The 16,531-nt window shown below is 38.4% G+C and overlaps 1 non-coding gene across 1 annotated transcript; it reads left to right on the forward strand.

Moving 5' to 3' along the window:
* The first annotated feature begins 14,839 nt into the window (after positions 1–14,839).
* On the forward strand, positions 14,840–14,946 carry LOC127124950 (small nucleolar RNA R71). Its single transcript, XR_007804424.1, has one exon. It is a non-coding gene; the product is annotated as a small nucleolar RNA R71 (small nucleolar RNA).
* Positions 14,947–16,531: the final 1,585 nt, after the last annotated feature.

Below are 16,531 nucleotides of genomic sequence, written 5' to 3' on the forward strand. Positions count from 1 at the left end.
GTTCCGCGCCTAAGGCAGAAAGAGATGCTTATAAGAAGCATGTCAATGATGCCAATGAAACTGCTTATCTCATGCTAGCTACCATGAACTCAGAGTTGCAAAAGCAACATGAGAACATGGCAGCGTTCGATATGATCGAACACCTGAAGATGCTCTATCAAGAGCAAGCAAGGCATGAAAAGTTTGAAGTTTCAAAAGCCGTTTTTCAAGGCAAGTTAGCTAAGGGAGCCCCTGTAGGTCCCCATGTGCTCAAGATGGTTGGGTATGTGGAAAAGCTTGAGAGGTTGGGTTTTCCCCTCGGAAAGGAACTTGCGACTGATTTGATCTTGCAATCGTTGCCAGATAGATTCAGTCAATTTGTCCTAAATTTCAATATGAATGATATGGACAAATCTCTTCCTAAACTGCTAGCCATGTTAAGAACTGCTGAGCAGAATCTGAAGTCAAAAGGGAAGTCCATTCTGATGATCGGAAATGGAAAGATACAAAACAAAAGGCCCACCAAGCAGGGTGATAAAGGGAAAGGCAAGGAAGTTGCCAAACCCAAACCCACTGTTGCTGCTTTGAAGCCTAGTGGAGGCATAGCAAAAGAAGGCACCTGCTTCCATTGCGGTAAGACCGGACACTGGAAGAGAAACTGTCCAAAGTACCTGGAAGATAAGAAGAATGGAGTAGAGACTTCAACTTTAGGTATTTTTCTTATTGAAATTAATTTATCTACTTCTGCATCATGGGTATTAGATACTGGATGCGGTTCTCACATTTGTACCAATGTGCAGGGATAAAAAGGAGTAGAGATTTGGCAAAAGGTGAAGTTTACCTACGAGTTGGCAATGGAGCAAAGGTTACTGCTTTAGCTGTAGGAACTTATGTATTGACTTTACCTAGTGGTTTAATAATTCAGTTAGAGAATTGTTATTATGTACCTGCAATTAGCAGGAATATTTTTTCCGTTTCTTGTTTGGACAAGTTTGGTTTGTCATTTATAATAAAGAATAATTATTGCTCAATTTATTTGAACGATATATTCTATGCTACTGCACAAATGAACAATGGACTATATGTCCTTGATCTTGAAATGCCTATTTATAACATTAATACTAAAAGGATGAAACCTAATGAATTAAGTCCAACTTACCTTTGGCATTGTCGATTAGGCCACATAAATGAGAAACGCATTTCCAAACTCCATAAAGATGGACTCTTGGACTATTTTGATTATGAATCATATGAGACATGCAGATCTTGTTTAATTGGAAAGATGACAAAGTCTCCATTCACAGGAAAAGGTGAAAGAGCTAATGATCTTTTGGCCCTCATACATACTGATGTATGTGGACCACTGAACATACCAGCCAGAGGAGGTTTTCAATACTTCATCACATTTACTGATGATTTTAGTAGATATGGTTATGTGTATTTAATGAAACACAAATCAGAGTCCTTTGAAAAGTTCAAGGAATTCAAGAATGAAGTACAAAACCAACTAGGAAAGAATATTAAAACTCTTCGATCAGATCGAGGTAGTGAGTATTTAAGCCTAGAGTTTGATGACCATTTGAAAGAGTGTGGGATCCTATCCCAACTTACTCCTCCTGGAATACCCCAATGGAATGGTGTATCTGAGAGAAGAAATCGAATCCTGTTAGACATGGTCCGATCCATGATGAGTCATGCCGATCTTCCAAACTCCTTTTGGGGACATGCACTATTGACAACATCTTACACACTTAACCGTGTTCCATCCAAAAAGGTTGAGAAGACACCATATGAGATATGGAGTGGTAAGAAACCACATATGTCTTACATGACGATTTGGGGTTGCGAAGTTTATGTGAAACGACAAATTTCAACTAAGCTTGAGCCCAAATCTGACAAATGCTTATTTGTGGGGTATCCTAAAGAAACAAGAGGGTATTACTTCTACAATCCTTCTGAGGGCAAAGTGTTTGTCGCTCGAACTAGAGTTTTCCTAGAAAAGGATTTTATTTCCAAAGGAATCAGTGGGAGGAAAGTAGAGCTTGAAGAAATTCAAGAATCACAAAGCATTAACACACCTATGGAGGAATTAGAGTAGGAAACACAAGTAGTTGTGGAAGAGCAACCTGCTCAAGTAGAACAAGACCAGCGTAGGTCAAGCAGGACACCTCACATACCTGAGAGATATGGATATCTCATAACTGATCAAGGTGATGTGTTACTCATGGATCAAGATGAGCCTGTGACCTACCAAGAGGCCATAACTGGTCCCGAGTCTGAGAAGTGGCTAGAAGCCATGAAATATGAAATGGATTCCATGTACACAAAGCAAGTTTGGACCTTGGTAGAGCCTCCTGTAGGAGTTAACCCTATAGGATGCAAGTGGGTCTTCAAAAAGAAGACTGACATGGATGGTAAGGTACATACCTATAAGGCAATACTAGTTGCAAAAGGATATAAACAAATTCATGGGGTTGACTATGATGAAACCTTTATACCAGTTGCAATGCTTAAATCTGTTCGGATTTTACTTGCTATCGCTGCATATCCTGATTATGAAATATGGCAGATGGATGTCAAAATTGCTTTCCTTAATGGGAATCTTCTTGAGGATGTGTACATGACACATCCTGAAGGATTTTACATACCAGAAGAAGCCTAAAAGATATGTAAGTTACAAAGATCAATCTATGGATTGAAGCAAGCTTCTAGAAGCTGGAATCTTCGTTTTGATGAAACAGTAAAACAATATGGATTCATCAAGAACGAAGATGAGCCTTGTGTCTACAAGAAGGTTAGTGGGAGTATGATCGTTTTCCTGGTATTATATGTAGATGACATATTACTCATTGGAAACGATGTCCCTACCCTGCAACATGTAAAGTCTTGGTTGGGGAAATGCTTTTTTATGAAGGACCTAGGTGAAGCAGCCTATATATTAGGAATTAGAATCTATAGAGATAGATCACAAAGACTGCTTGGCCTAAGTCAGAGTACGTACATAGACAAAGTGCTGAGACGCTTTAATATGCATGATTTCAAGAAAGGATTCATACCTATGCAACATGGCCTGTGTCTATAAAAAACACAGTCCCCTTCAACTAAGGAAGAAAGGTATCGCATGAATAAGATTCCATATGCATCTGCAATAGGATCTATCATGTATGCCATGTTATGTACTCGACCAGATGTCTCGTATGCTTTAAGTGCAACGAGTAGGTACCAATTTGATCCTGGTGATGCTCATTGGGTAGCTGTCAAGAATATCCTTAAGTATTTGAGAAGGACTAAGGACTCATTCTTGATATATGGAGGTCAGGAAGAGTTGGCTGTAATTCGATACACCGATGCTAGCTTCCAGACAGATAAGGATGACTTTAGATCACAATCTGGTTATGTGTTTTGCTTAAACGGTGGCGTTGTGAGCTGGAAAAGTTCAAAGCAAGATACAATTGCTGATTCTACAACCGAGGCCGAGTATATTGCTGCCTCAAGTGCAACAAAGGAAGTTGTTTGGATTAAAAAGTTCATTAGTGAATTTGGCATAGTTCCTAGCATTGTGGATCCCATTGGTCTCTATTGTGATAACAATGGTGCTATCGCACAAGCTAAGGAGCCTAGATCTCACCAACGATCCAAACACATACTTAGGCGTTATCACCTCATTCGAGAGATAATAGATAAAGGAGATGTGAAAATATGCAGAGTACCTACACTTGACAATATTGCTGACCCACTGACAGAGCCTCTTACGCAGCAGAAGCATGATGGCCATACTAGATCTATGGGTATTAGGGGAATGCCTGATTGGCTCTAGTGCTAGTGAGAGATTGTTGGTGTAAGCCCTAGAGGCCAATACTTTTGGTACTTGTATCGAATTATTTATTAATAATAAAAGGCTTTTTCTTTATTATGTTTGTTTAATAAAGTTCCTAAAATAGCTAGTCCGTTTAATGTATCAAGTATGACTTAATCATGAGATCACATTAAACATAAGGACACTATTCTTAAAGTATCCGTAGTCGAGCTTTATTGTGAAGTGGGATAACATTAAAGCATGAAGACTATTATGTTTATAGACTGATGATCACATCTCATGGATCATGGATAAAGAGTTATCAAGTCTTAAACATAGGTATGAATATTAAGAGTAATATTTATACTGGATTGACCCACTATGAGAATACTATATAGAATGTTATGCAAAGTGTCATAAGTTATTCTCATGGTGATAATGGTGTATACCACCCTTCGACCTGAAACCACTATGGACCCTAGATGTAGAGTCGAGTGCCTTATTGCTAATCAAACGTTGTCCATAATTGGATGACCATAAAGACAATTGATGGGTACTCCACGAAGCATGCTAAGGGACATGAGTGACCTAGATGGAATTTGCCCATCCTGCGTAACAGGATAAATGTCTATGGGCCCAATATTGAACTGGACAAGGATGACACGGTCTATGCCTTGTATTTGATATAGACATAAGGGCAAAAGGGTAATTGTGCACATTAGTATTATCACAAAAGGATTTGTCAGATCACATGCCATTTTCGTGTCTTGGGTAGCAGTGATGTGTTGCTAGATACCGCTCACTGTTTATTATGTTAAATACGTGATTTAATATATTTGCCAATGCCGCGAAAACCTACAGGGTCACACACAAATGACAGATTGATGAGAGATAGAGTAACTAAGGAACACCGTAAGGTACGGTGCACTTAAGTGAATTGTAGAACATCGTAAGGTACGGTGTACTTAAGTAGAATACGAAATATGGTAAGGTACCACGCGCTTAACTGAATTTGGCATATTATAAGATATGGGCCACATACACTTAAGTGGACTTTTTAGCTTGATGCCCACACAAGTGGTTCTATAAATAGAACCCTTGTGTAGAAGCATTTAGCAGTTGCAATTTTGTTTCTCTCTCTCTCTCTCTCTCTCACTCTAAGCCTTCATTCGTAGCAGCTAGCACTGAGATTGAAGGAATCCGTTCGTGTGGACTGAGTAGAGGTGTTGTCATTGTTCAACGTTCGTGATCGTTCCATAGATCTGCGCAAAGGTTACAATCTCCACAAGAGGTAACGATTCTATCACTGATCATGCTCATTCGTAAGGATCATTAAAGGAGAAATTTTAAATTCCGCTGCATTTTGGATCGCCCTTCTCCTTCAAAAAACACCAGCGACAAGAAAATTAACAATGTCAGCAAACCAAGGTGTAATCCCATGCAAAAGAAAAAGTTGCTCATTAGGAAAGTCATCCTGAATAGGAAAAGGATCTACATCTCTCTCTATCCTGCTCAAGTGGTCAGCCACTAAGTTCTCAGCTCCACTTTTGCCTTTAATCTCTACATTAAATTCTTGGAGCAACAACATCCACCGAATCAATCTCTGTTTTGCATCCGGCTTCTTCAACAAGTACTTTAATGCTGCATGGTCAGTAAAACCAACAACCTTGGAACCTAGAAAATATGATCTGAATTTATCAAGAGCAAAAACAATAGCTAGCAGTTCTTTTTCAGTGGTAGTGTAATTTGACTGTGTAAAATCTAAAGTTCTAGAAGCATGGTAAACAACATGGGCAGCCCTGTCAATCCTTTGTGCAAGGACAACCCTAACAACATAATTAGACGTATCACACATAATTTCAAAAGGGAGGGTCCAGTCCGGTGGTTGGATTATGGGAGCGGAGGTCAATGCTTTCTTCAAGAAGTCAAACGCTTGTTCGCATTTGTCATCAAAGTTGAAAGTGACATCATTCTTCAACAAGTTTGACAGCGGAAGAGCTATCTTGCTGAAATCCTTGATGAAACGCCTGTAAAAACCTGCATGACCAAGAAAAGAACGAAACTCGCGAACGCAAGAAGGGTAAGGCAGTGTAGAAATCACATCTATTTTAGCAGGGTCAACAGAAATTCCTTTTTCTGAAATTATGTGACCCAATACAATTCCCTGATCAACCATAAAGTGGCATTTTTCATAATTTAAAACGAGATCAGTTTCGATGCATCTTTCTAAAATCAAGCTTAAACTGCTTAATCATGCATCAAAAGAGGAACCATAGACAGTGAAATCATCCATAAAGACTTCCATGCAATTTTCAATGAAATCATAAAAAATGCTAATCATGCATCGTTGGAAAGTGCCAGGAGCATTGCAAAGACCAAAAGGCATCCTCCTGTACGCAAAAGTACAGAAGGGACAAGTAAAAGTGGTCTTCTCTTGATCTTCCGGTGCAATATGAATCTGAAAGTAACCTGAAAAACCATCAAGAAAACAATAATGGTTATTTACCAGCAAGCCGTTCAAGCATTTGGTCAATGAACGATAAAGGAAAGTGATCCTTTCTCGTAACCTGGTTCAATCTCCTGTAATCAATACAAACTCTCCAGCTGTTCTGAACTCTAGTGTGAACAAGTTCATTCTTTTCATTTTTTACCACTGTGAGTCCTGATTTCTTAGGTACAACCTGCATTGGGCTTACCCATTTACTGTCAGAGATAGGATAAATGACACCTGCTTGCAAGAGTTTGGTTACCTCTTTCTTCACAACATCAAGAATAAAAGGATTAATCCTCCTTTGGGGTTGCCTTACTGTTTTCGCTCCGTCCTCAAGTAATATCCTGTACATGCACATCGACGGACTAATACCTGGGAGGTCGGCTAATGTCCACCCGATTGCCTTCTTGTGCTTCTTTAAAACCTGCAAAAGCTTGTCTTCCTGATCGAAATCAAGGTTAGAAGAAATAATAACAGGGAGTTTTTCATTAATCTCCAAATAAGCGTATTTCAGGTTTTTAGGGAGCTGTTTCAGCTCTAAAGACGGGGGTTGCTCGATGGATGGAATGCTTGGGGCAGCCGGGATGTCAAGAGCATCAACTGCAAAAACAGCTTCATCGGCAACAACTTCACCTATAGGAAATGTATCAGGCTGCAAGGCAGCATCAATCTCAGCACACACAACACAAAGGTTAGTGTCAGTATAATCAACACATGAGTAAATATCATCGAAACCAGATAAAGATGGAAAATCAAGTGAAAATAAATCAGAACAAGTGTCCTCAACCAGCTCAGATATCAATTCCATATGAAAAACGGAATGCTCTTCCAAGGGGTGTTTCATGGCATCGAAAATGTTAAAGCTTTGCATACTTAGGAACCTATTTAATTACATCAAGAAGCAGAATATTTACCGCAACTTTTCTAAAAACATCCGATAAGGGACATAATTGTCTCTAAAAACATCCGATAAGGTCTCTAAAGCTTTGTTGGAAGAAACCTGAATTTGACTCATGCCTTTGCTTTGCACAGAATTGTCTCTAGTAGTGAACTGTTGGGAATTAAGGGACATATTTTCGATAAGGGCTTTGGCAGTAGCTGGAGTCTTATCAACAAGTGCTCAACCACTAGCAGCATCAAGAATGTTCCTATCCATTGGTATCAAACCCTCATAAAAGTAATGGATGAGTAGTTGCTCGGTGATCTAGTGCTGAGGGTAGCTGGATACCAAGTGTTTGAATCTCTCCCATTACTCGGTCAATGACTCATTACTCCATCTAATACAACAAATCTCCTTTCTTATCGAGGCAACTCTGGAGGCAGGAAAATATCTCTCTAAGAACACTTTTTCCAGCGCATTCCAGCTTGCAATTGAATTTAGCTCGAGATAATATATCCAATCATTTGATGCACCCTGCAATGAAAAAGGAAAAGCTCGAAGTTTGATGTGATATTCAGTGATCCCTTCAGGCTTCAGTGGTGTAGAACACACCACCTGGAATTCTTTCAAATGTTTGTACGGATCCTCACCTGTAAGACCACTAAACTTGGGCAACAAGTGTATTAAACCCGATTTTAATTCAAAAGGAATAGTAACATCAACATATTCAATACATAAACCATTGTAATTCATATCAGGAGCATCAAGTTCTCTCAGAGTTCTTTGGTCAGTCATATTAAACTCAGTAGAAAAAAAATTAACAAACAATGAGAAAACACAACTAATTCAGCAATGCAGCAACAAATAGGAAAATACCGACAATGTCCATATTAAGTAAAAACGATTGAAATACGGAAAAAATGATTAAAATAAAAGGAAAAAAAAATACAAAAACACAAAAATTAATCTAATAACGTCAATTAAAAATTCTTCGGAATTTTCTGAAACTATCAAAATAGAAAAAGAATCATAAAAAATAGAAAAATAAGGAATTTCGGGTTTTTAGGATGACTTCCAATGTTTAGTTCCTAAATAGAGGCTTTTGATCCTTGATTTTTTCCTAGTTAATCGACAAAGAATCGGAATAATTTGAGACGATTTTCTTAAAAAAATAGTTATTTTTTATCCTAAAACGCAAAAACACCAGAACACAAGAAAGTTAGGGCAAAAAAAATGATAAAACACATATGACTATAATAATATTTAGACTATAATAATGGTTAAAATCTACAAGAGTCCCCGGCAACAACGCCAATTTGATCCGCTGTCGCGCGCGGGTCAAAACGAGTGTTTTTAAAAAACGTAGTACGACGACAATTTTAACTCGGATATCGTTCTCACAAGGATTCTTGATTATTATTATCCAAAGGTAAATCGAATTAGGGGGGTTGTTTGGTTAGGTGTTCGATTAAGAAAAAGTGATTATTAAAAGCAATTCTTGAAATTAGCTATTATGAAATAAGTGATTATGAAATAATTCAATCTACCGATTCAGTTCCTACTATCATCGATTAATATAATTTTAATACCCTAAGCGGATTGTCTATTCCTATTTGGATACAAACTCAATGACAAGTGCGGTGAAGTTTGTGAGATGTATGATCCTATTGTCTAAATTAAGCAAATGGGATAAGTTTTCATGGATTAAGCAAACATGATTGATCAGACACAAAATCGAATTAAGCAAACGTGATGTGCCTATGTTAGGATCATACAATCAACCAAATTGACTCAATATATTTCATGCAATCGAATTAAGCATACGAGAACACAAAATATCATTGAAAGGAATTAAACTAAAATTAACATTATAATAATCTCAAAAGTTTTGGAACCTGAATTACGGCAGATCGAATCAGAGGGATTAGTTCTCCATGGAATTCGTACAAGCTTTCAAATTTTCGTGAATAGTGATACCATGTACTGTTTTCGGCTGCTTAGGTTATAGGAAAAGTAGAATAAACCTAATTTGGTCAAAACATAACCCAGACCGAAACTAAATAACCCAACACAAAATATAAATCTAGTGTTGAAGGCTTCAACGTATTTTTCAACCATTCTAAATTCTGAATTATCTTCTGACTTCTTCATGAAAGTCGTAACTCTTTCTCTTAGCTTTCCAACGACTGGTAGCACGCCTCGATCTGATACTCCTAGCTCCAGTTATGAATTTATTCGTGCAGACTGCTAATGCTGAAAATAAACTGCGAAAAACAAATAAGTGTAAAAATAAGATAAATTATAAAAACACATTTAAAGGGAAAAATAACCAAACTAAAACATGGAAATGCATAAGTATAAATATAGAAGAATATGCATCAAAATACACTGATCAGAATTCTAAGGTCAACCTACTGTAGGAACTAAATTTTCTCCCCATAGCAAAGGTGTCCCAGCCCAGTTGGTTAATTAGGAATGTAACACTGTCTCTTATACCTATCTTGGTCATGGAGCGTCCATCTGGGTACAAGGTTAGTGTCATTTCTCTCTGAGTTAGAGCCTTAAAATGTCTCCTTTGAGCTCTGCCTCTGAAGACTATATCCATGTAATCTACTTGTTGCATTGTGATAGTCAGTAGCTAGATAAAATCAATTAGAATATAGCATTAAGTTAGTAATGGTCAATAATACAGAAATTTACCGATTAACTTTATGAGAAATAAATAAAGAATATAAAAAAGAGATGAAAATTAGGCAATAGTAATAATTATAGATTTGTGATGAAATTAATTAGTTAAAGACAGAGTGTGGGTTGTCTACCACCAAGCGCTTTGTTTATTGTCGTAAGCTCGACAGAAAATAGGATAGGTTTTATTCTTTTGAATGAGCGTGAGGTTCTGCAAGCTTAAGATTTGTAATGAAATTATTGTTATCACTATTGTGGTAATGTTTCAAACGTTGGCCATTTACTATGAATGGTTCGCTTGTTTTTCCTTTTATCTCTATTGCTCCATTCGGAAAGGTATTGGTAATTTCGAAGGGACCGGACCATCTAGAACGAAGTTTTTCGGGAAAGAGTCTAAGGCAGGACTTAAACAAGAGTACTTTGTCGCCTTGGTTAAACTCTTTCCTTAATATGCGATTGTCGTGCCATTTTTTGGTTCTTTCTTTATAAATTCGGGCATTCTCATACGCATCTAGCCTAAGTTCTTCTAGTTCGTGGATATCTAATTCTTTTCTCGCCTGCGGAAGTATAATTGAGATTAAGGGTCTTAATGGCCTAATATGCTTTATGTTCTAATTCTACCGGCAGGTGACATGATTTTCCATAAACTAGCTTAAAAGGTGTGGTTCCTATTGAGGTCTTATAAGCTGTCCTATATGCCCACAGGGCTTCTGGTAATTTTGAGGACCAATCTTTCCTAGAGGTGGCAACTGTCTTTTCTAAGATTTGTTTAATTTCTCGGTTTGAGACTTCTACTTGCCTACTCGTCTGTGGGTGGTAGGGTGTTGCTACGCGGTGCCAGACTCCATATTTCAGTAATAGATTTTCAAAAATCCTTGAAATAAAATGGGGGCCACCATCACTGATGACAAGTCTCGGCACTCCGAATCTAGGGAAGATTATTCACTTAAAGAGTCTAATTACCACTCGTGTGTCGTTTGTTGGAGAGGCAATGACCTCAATCTATTTGGATACGTAATCGACCGCAACAAGGATATACTTGTTACCAAAAGAAGATGAGAAAGGTCCCATAAAATTGATTCCTCAAACATCGAAGACTTCTACTTCCAAAATGCCTTTAAGAGGCATCTCGTCGCGTCTAGATATGTTGTCAGTGCGTTGACACCGGTCGCAATTTGTGATCGCAATATGGACATCTTTCTACAGAGTGGGCCAAAAGAGGCCGACTTGCAAGATCTTAGCGCAAGTCTTCGAGGTGCTTGCATGTCCTCCATAGGGAGCAGAATGACAGTGGGAAATTACGTTTTCTACCTCATCTTATGGGACACATCGACGGAAAATACCGTCGGCGCCTCTCTTAAAAAGTAGAGGCTCATCCCAATAGTAGTGTTTAAGATCGTGGAAGAATTTTTTATTTTGTTGGTAGGTCAAGTCTGGCGGAAGCATCCTAGCTGCTAAGTAGTTGACGAAGTCAACGTACCATGGTAGTATGGTTTGGGTGTAAAGTGCTTCCACTACTTCGTTTGTTTTGGTATCCTTATGGGTTAATGCATCTTTAGATGTATTGCTTTCCAATTGGGCTAGGAGTCTTTCGTACGGAAAGTCATCGTTTATAGGCACTCGTTCAGGTTCAATACCTTCCATTCTTGATAAGTGATTGGCCACGACGTTTTTCGTGCCTCTTTTATCCTTGATCTCTAGGTCAAACTCTTGTAATAGTAAGATCCACCTTAGGAGTCTTGGTTTGGCGTCTTTTTTGTTTAACAGGTACCTAATTGCAGCATGATCGGTATAGATAATTATCTTTGCTCCTACTAGGTAGGAACGAAATTTATCCAGAGCGAACACTACGGCTAAAAGTTCCTTTTTTATGGTGGCATAGTTCATCTGTGCAGGGTCTAGGGTTCTACTTATATAATATATTGCATGAAGTTTCTTGTCCCTTCTTTGTCCTAAGACTGCGCCTACTTCATAGTCACTAGTGTCATACATGATTTCAAAAGGTAATCTCCAATCGGGTGGTTGCATGATAGGTGCGGTAATAAGAGCTGTTTTGAGTTGTTCAAACGCCGTTAGGCATTTTTCGTCAAAGATGAATTCAGCGTCTTTCATCAATAAGCCAATCAATGGTTTGGTGATTTTTGAGAAATCTTAATGAATCGCCGGTAGAAACCGGCGTGTCCTAAGAAACTTCGTATTTCTCTTACGGTTTTCGGAGGCTGGAGGTTCTCTATAACTTCTATTTTGGCCTTGTCGACTTTAATCCCCTTGTTGGATACTATGTGTCCGAGCACGATTCCTTGTTGGACCATGAAATGGCATTTTTCCCAGTTTAGCAATAGGTTCACTTTTACGCATCTCTTTAGTACCATTTCAAGATTCGATAAGCAACCTTCAAAGCTCTGTCCGCATACAGAGAAATCATCCATGAAGACTTCCATGATGTGATCTATGAAATCTGCGAAAATTGTCATCATGCATCTTTGGAATGTTGCAGGAGCGTTACACAGTCCGAATGGCATTCGTCGGTAGGCGAATGTACCATAGGGGCATGTGAAGGTCGTTTTCTCTTGGTCGTCGGGATGAATAGGAATTTGGAAAAATCTCGAATAACCATCTAGGTAGCAGAAGTGAGAATGCTTAGCCAATCTTTCAAGCATTTGATCATTAAACGGTAAAGGAAAATGATCCTTCCTAATGTCTTTGTTTAATTTTCTATAATCAATACACATTCTACTTCTAGTAACCACTCTTTGTGCTATAGATTCTCCTTTTTCATTGTTAACAACTGTTACGCCTCCCTTCTTTGGTACGACATGTACTGGGATGACCCATTGACTATCGGATATTGGGTAGATAATACCTGCTTCTAACAGCTTTTGCACTTCTTTCTTTAATACATCACTCAAAATGGGATTTATCCTTCTTTGATGTTCTCTAGAGGTCTTACTGCCTTCCTCTAGCATTATGCGATGCATGCATATGGAAGGGCTTATTCCTTTTAGATCTGAGATATTGTAGCCTAAAGCAGTTGGGTATTTTCTTAAAACATGTAGAAGCTTTTCGGTCTCTATCTGGCCTAAGTCTGCATTTACGATTACAGGTCGCTCAAGTTCAGTGTCTAGGAATTCGTACCTTATATTTTTGGGTAAAATCTTAAGTTCTAGGGCTGGTTTCTTTGGGCAAGGCATATGATCGGGCGTTAGTGCTAGGTATTCGCTTAGGCTGTCATCTTGGTATTCCTTACTTAAATTTTCAACTTTAAAAGTAGGAGGCCTTAGAATTTTCAGTATTTCGGAGTATGATGTTTGTTCATTCTCCATTTCTCTTATGCATTCGTCGATGACACCTAGTAGACAACAGGTGTCGTCTATAGCAGGTGCCTTTAGGAATTGCGTCAAAATGAATTCGACTTTTTCCTCACCAACTTTGAATGTTAGCTTGCCTTTCTTAACATCTATGATAGCTCTGGCTGTGGCTTGGAATGGTCTTCCTAATATGATAGGGATGTTGGAATCCTCTTTTATATCCATGATTATAAAATCTGTAGGAATATAGAGTTGTCCTATACGCACCAGAACGTTTTCTAGCATACCTACGGGAAATTTAACAGAACGGTCTGCAAGTTGTACGGACATCCTCGTAGGTCTTAGTTCTCCTATTTTTAGCCTTTCGCATATGGACAAGGGCATTAAACTAATATTGGCTCCTAAGTTGCATAGTGCTTTGTCGATGACAAATTTTCCGATTACGTAGGGTATGGAGAAACTACCTGGGTCTTTCAGCTTATGAGGCATATTGTTTTGTATTATGGCGCTACACTCAGCAGTAAGTGTAACGGTTTCATTATCCTATATCTTCTTCTTGTTAGATAAGATTTCTTTGAGAAACTTAGTGTATGAGGGCATCTAAGTTATGGCTTCTGTAAAGGGTATTGTGATATTCAATTGTTTTAGAAGCTCTACGAATTTTTTGAATTGCCCTACACTTTTAGATTTAACAAGTCTTTAAGGATAAGGGATAGGGGTTTATATGGTGGTGGAGGCACATAAGGTTTTTCTTTCTCTACGGCCTCTTCGTTTTTATCTTCCTCTTGTTCGTCTTCCTTCTCAGTTACCTTACCTGGGTCTTGATGCATGGATGGGTTTTGAGTTCTAGGGTCGGACGGTCCGTCTAGTTCAGTCCCACTTCGTAATATAATATCATGTGCATGACCTTTCGGGTTTGGTTGCGGCTGTCCAGGAAATGTGCCTGCCGGAGTAGCAGTAGGTGCTTGTTATTGAGCCACTTGTGAGATTTGTGTTTCCAACATTTTGTTGTGGGTGGCTAATGCGTCTACCTTGTTTACTAACTGCTTGATTTTCTCACTAGTGTGTATGCTTTGATTTAAGAAATCTTTATTTGTTTGGGCTTGGGTAGCTATAAAGTTTCCATCATTATTTCTAAGTTTGATTTCTTATGAGCATTTTGAATGTTTGTGGCAACTTTTTCATATCCTGGTGGTACAACAGGTGCTTGGTTATGTGCATACAATGCATTATTATTATTTTACGAGAAGTTAGGATGGTTCTTCCAACCTGGGTTATAGGTATTTGAGTAGGGGTTTCCTTGAGCATAGTTCACCTGGTCTGTGGAGGTTCCTGTTAAGAGTTGACATTCTGGGGCAGTATGCCCTTGAACTCCGCATATTTTGCAGTTTGGTGCTACAGCAGCCACAATGGCTGCTAATGTTATGGTCAAGTTGTCTATCTTTTGAGTCAGGGTGTCTACCTTAGTGTTGACATGGTCAAGACTGCTTAACTCGTACATGCCGCCCTTCGGTTGAGGTTTCTCTACAAAGGTTCTTTCGCTTCCCCATTGGTAATGATTTTAGGCCATACTTTCAATGAGTTAATAGGCCTCATTGTATGGTTTATCCATCAATGCGCCACCTGCGGCGACGTCTATTGTCAATATTGGATTATACAAGAGACCATTATAAAAGGTGTGGATTATCATCCATTCTTCTAGACCGTGATGTGGGCATAGCCTCATCATGTCTTTGTATCTATCCCAAGCTTCAAAAAGTGATTCATTATACTTTTGTTTGAACCCGTTTATTTGGGCTCTTAGCATAGCCGTCTTGCTAGGTGGGAAATATCGGGCTAAGAAGACTTTCTTCAACTCGTTCCACGTAGTGGTAGAGTTGGATGGTAGAGACTGGAGCCAAGCTCTAGCTCTATCTCTTAATGAAAATGGGAAAAGACGGAGTCTTATAGCTTCTGGGCTGACACCATTCGCTTTCACCGTGCCTGTGTATTGCAAAAATATTGACAAGTGTAGGTTCGGGTCCTCCGTAGGACTACCTAAAAACTGGTTTTGTTGTACGGATGACAATAGTGAGGGTTTTAGCTAGAAATTGTTGGCTTCGATCGTAGGGGCAGCGATGTTGTTATGGGGTTCATCCTGTGAAGGGATTGCATAATACTTAAGAGGACTTTTTTCACTTGTTCGGACATCTCTGGTTGAACAACTAATTCAGACGTAGGAATGTTAAGGTCAGGAAGATTTAGCTTGATACGATGTTCCTGTATCAAGTCTCGTATCTGGCGTTCTAATCTAAGATAACGCTCGGGTTCGTCGAGTTGTAGCTTTAATTTCTTGCCTTGAGAGTGAGTACTTGGCATACACTCTACGATTGTAGAAAGGGAAAAATAATTGTTTGCCTTAGTCTATACTGGGTAACGCTAGAGTTACGATATCGACTAAATTAGTCCCCGACAATGGCGCCAAAAACTTGATTGTGACTTAGTAAGTCTATGTGAATCGTGACTGTAAGTGCACAGTCCTATCGCGTAGTTTTGAAGATTATCGAACGCACAAGGACTAATAATCGAACGTATCATGGTCTAATGTTGTTATGTAAGTCTAAGGTTGATGGTTGTTCTATGATTGGAGGGATAAAGAGAAATAACTATAATGTAAATAGAATAAAGATAAAGATATAAGATATAGGGGATATCGGCATGTAATACATCAAACCTCGGGGATTCGATAGATAGTTGGTGCAATCTTATTGGTTAAAATATTCTTCAGTAGAAATTATTTATAGAAAGGACTTAGTCTCACACTCTCGTTTTTATTGACTCTAACCATACTCCTAAACCAGAATGCTTGGCTCTCGCGGTCTCATTTTGAATTTAAAAGTATTTTTTGAATATAGATAAAATCTAATTAATCATAAAGCGCTCTGGTTGTGTTTAGGATTAATGCCTAGTTTCAGCTATCTGGTTAAAATCTCAAACTCTCGTTCTTGTTGACCGTAACCTTAGTTTGTTTTTTACTCTCGTACAAAAAACGGTTTGATTAAAATAAATAACTAAAACCGAAAAAATAAGTTTTATTAAAACTAACACCAATTATTTATTGAATCTCGTTGTTTCAACGGTCTTTACATACCGATACCTAAGGTTTAGCCGAACATAGATCCGGTGACAAACATGGCAATCAGGGAATTTAACATACAGTAAGGCATAAATAAATAAAACAGTAAACAATAATAAACCTGGATTGCAATTTAAGAACTGTAATTGAATCTTGAATCTTCGATTAAATAATTTCGTCAGGCTTTGGCAATGAATATCCCTTACAATTGAATCCCAAATGCGTAAAAATAATAAACTGTAATAGTCCCCGATGTAGAGAAACTATCAATTTTTAT

This window comes from Lathyrus oleraceus, chromosome 2 (assembly GCF_024323335.1).
Source record: "Lathyrus oleraceus cultivar Zhongwan6 chromosome 2, CAAS_Psat_ZW6_1.0, whole genome shotgun sequence".
Taxonomy (NCBI): domain Eukaryota; kingdom Viridiplantae; phylum Streptophyta; class Magnoliopsida; order Fabales; family Fabaceae; genus Lathyrus; species Lathyrus oleraceus.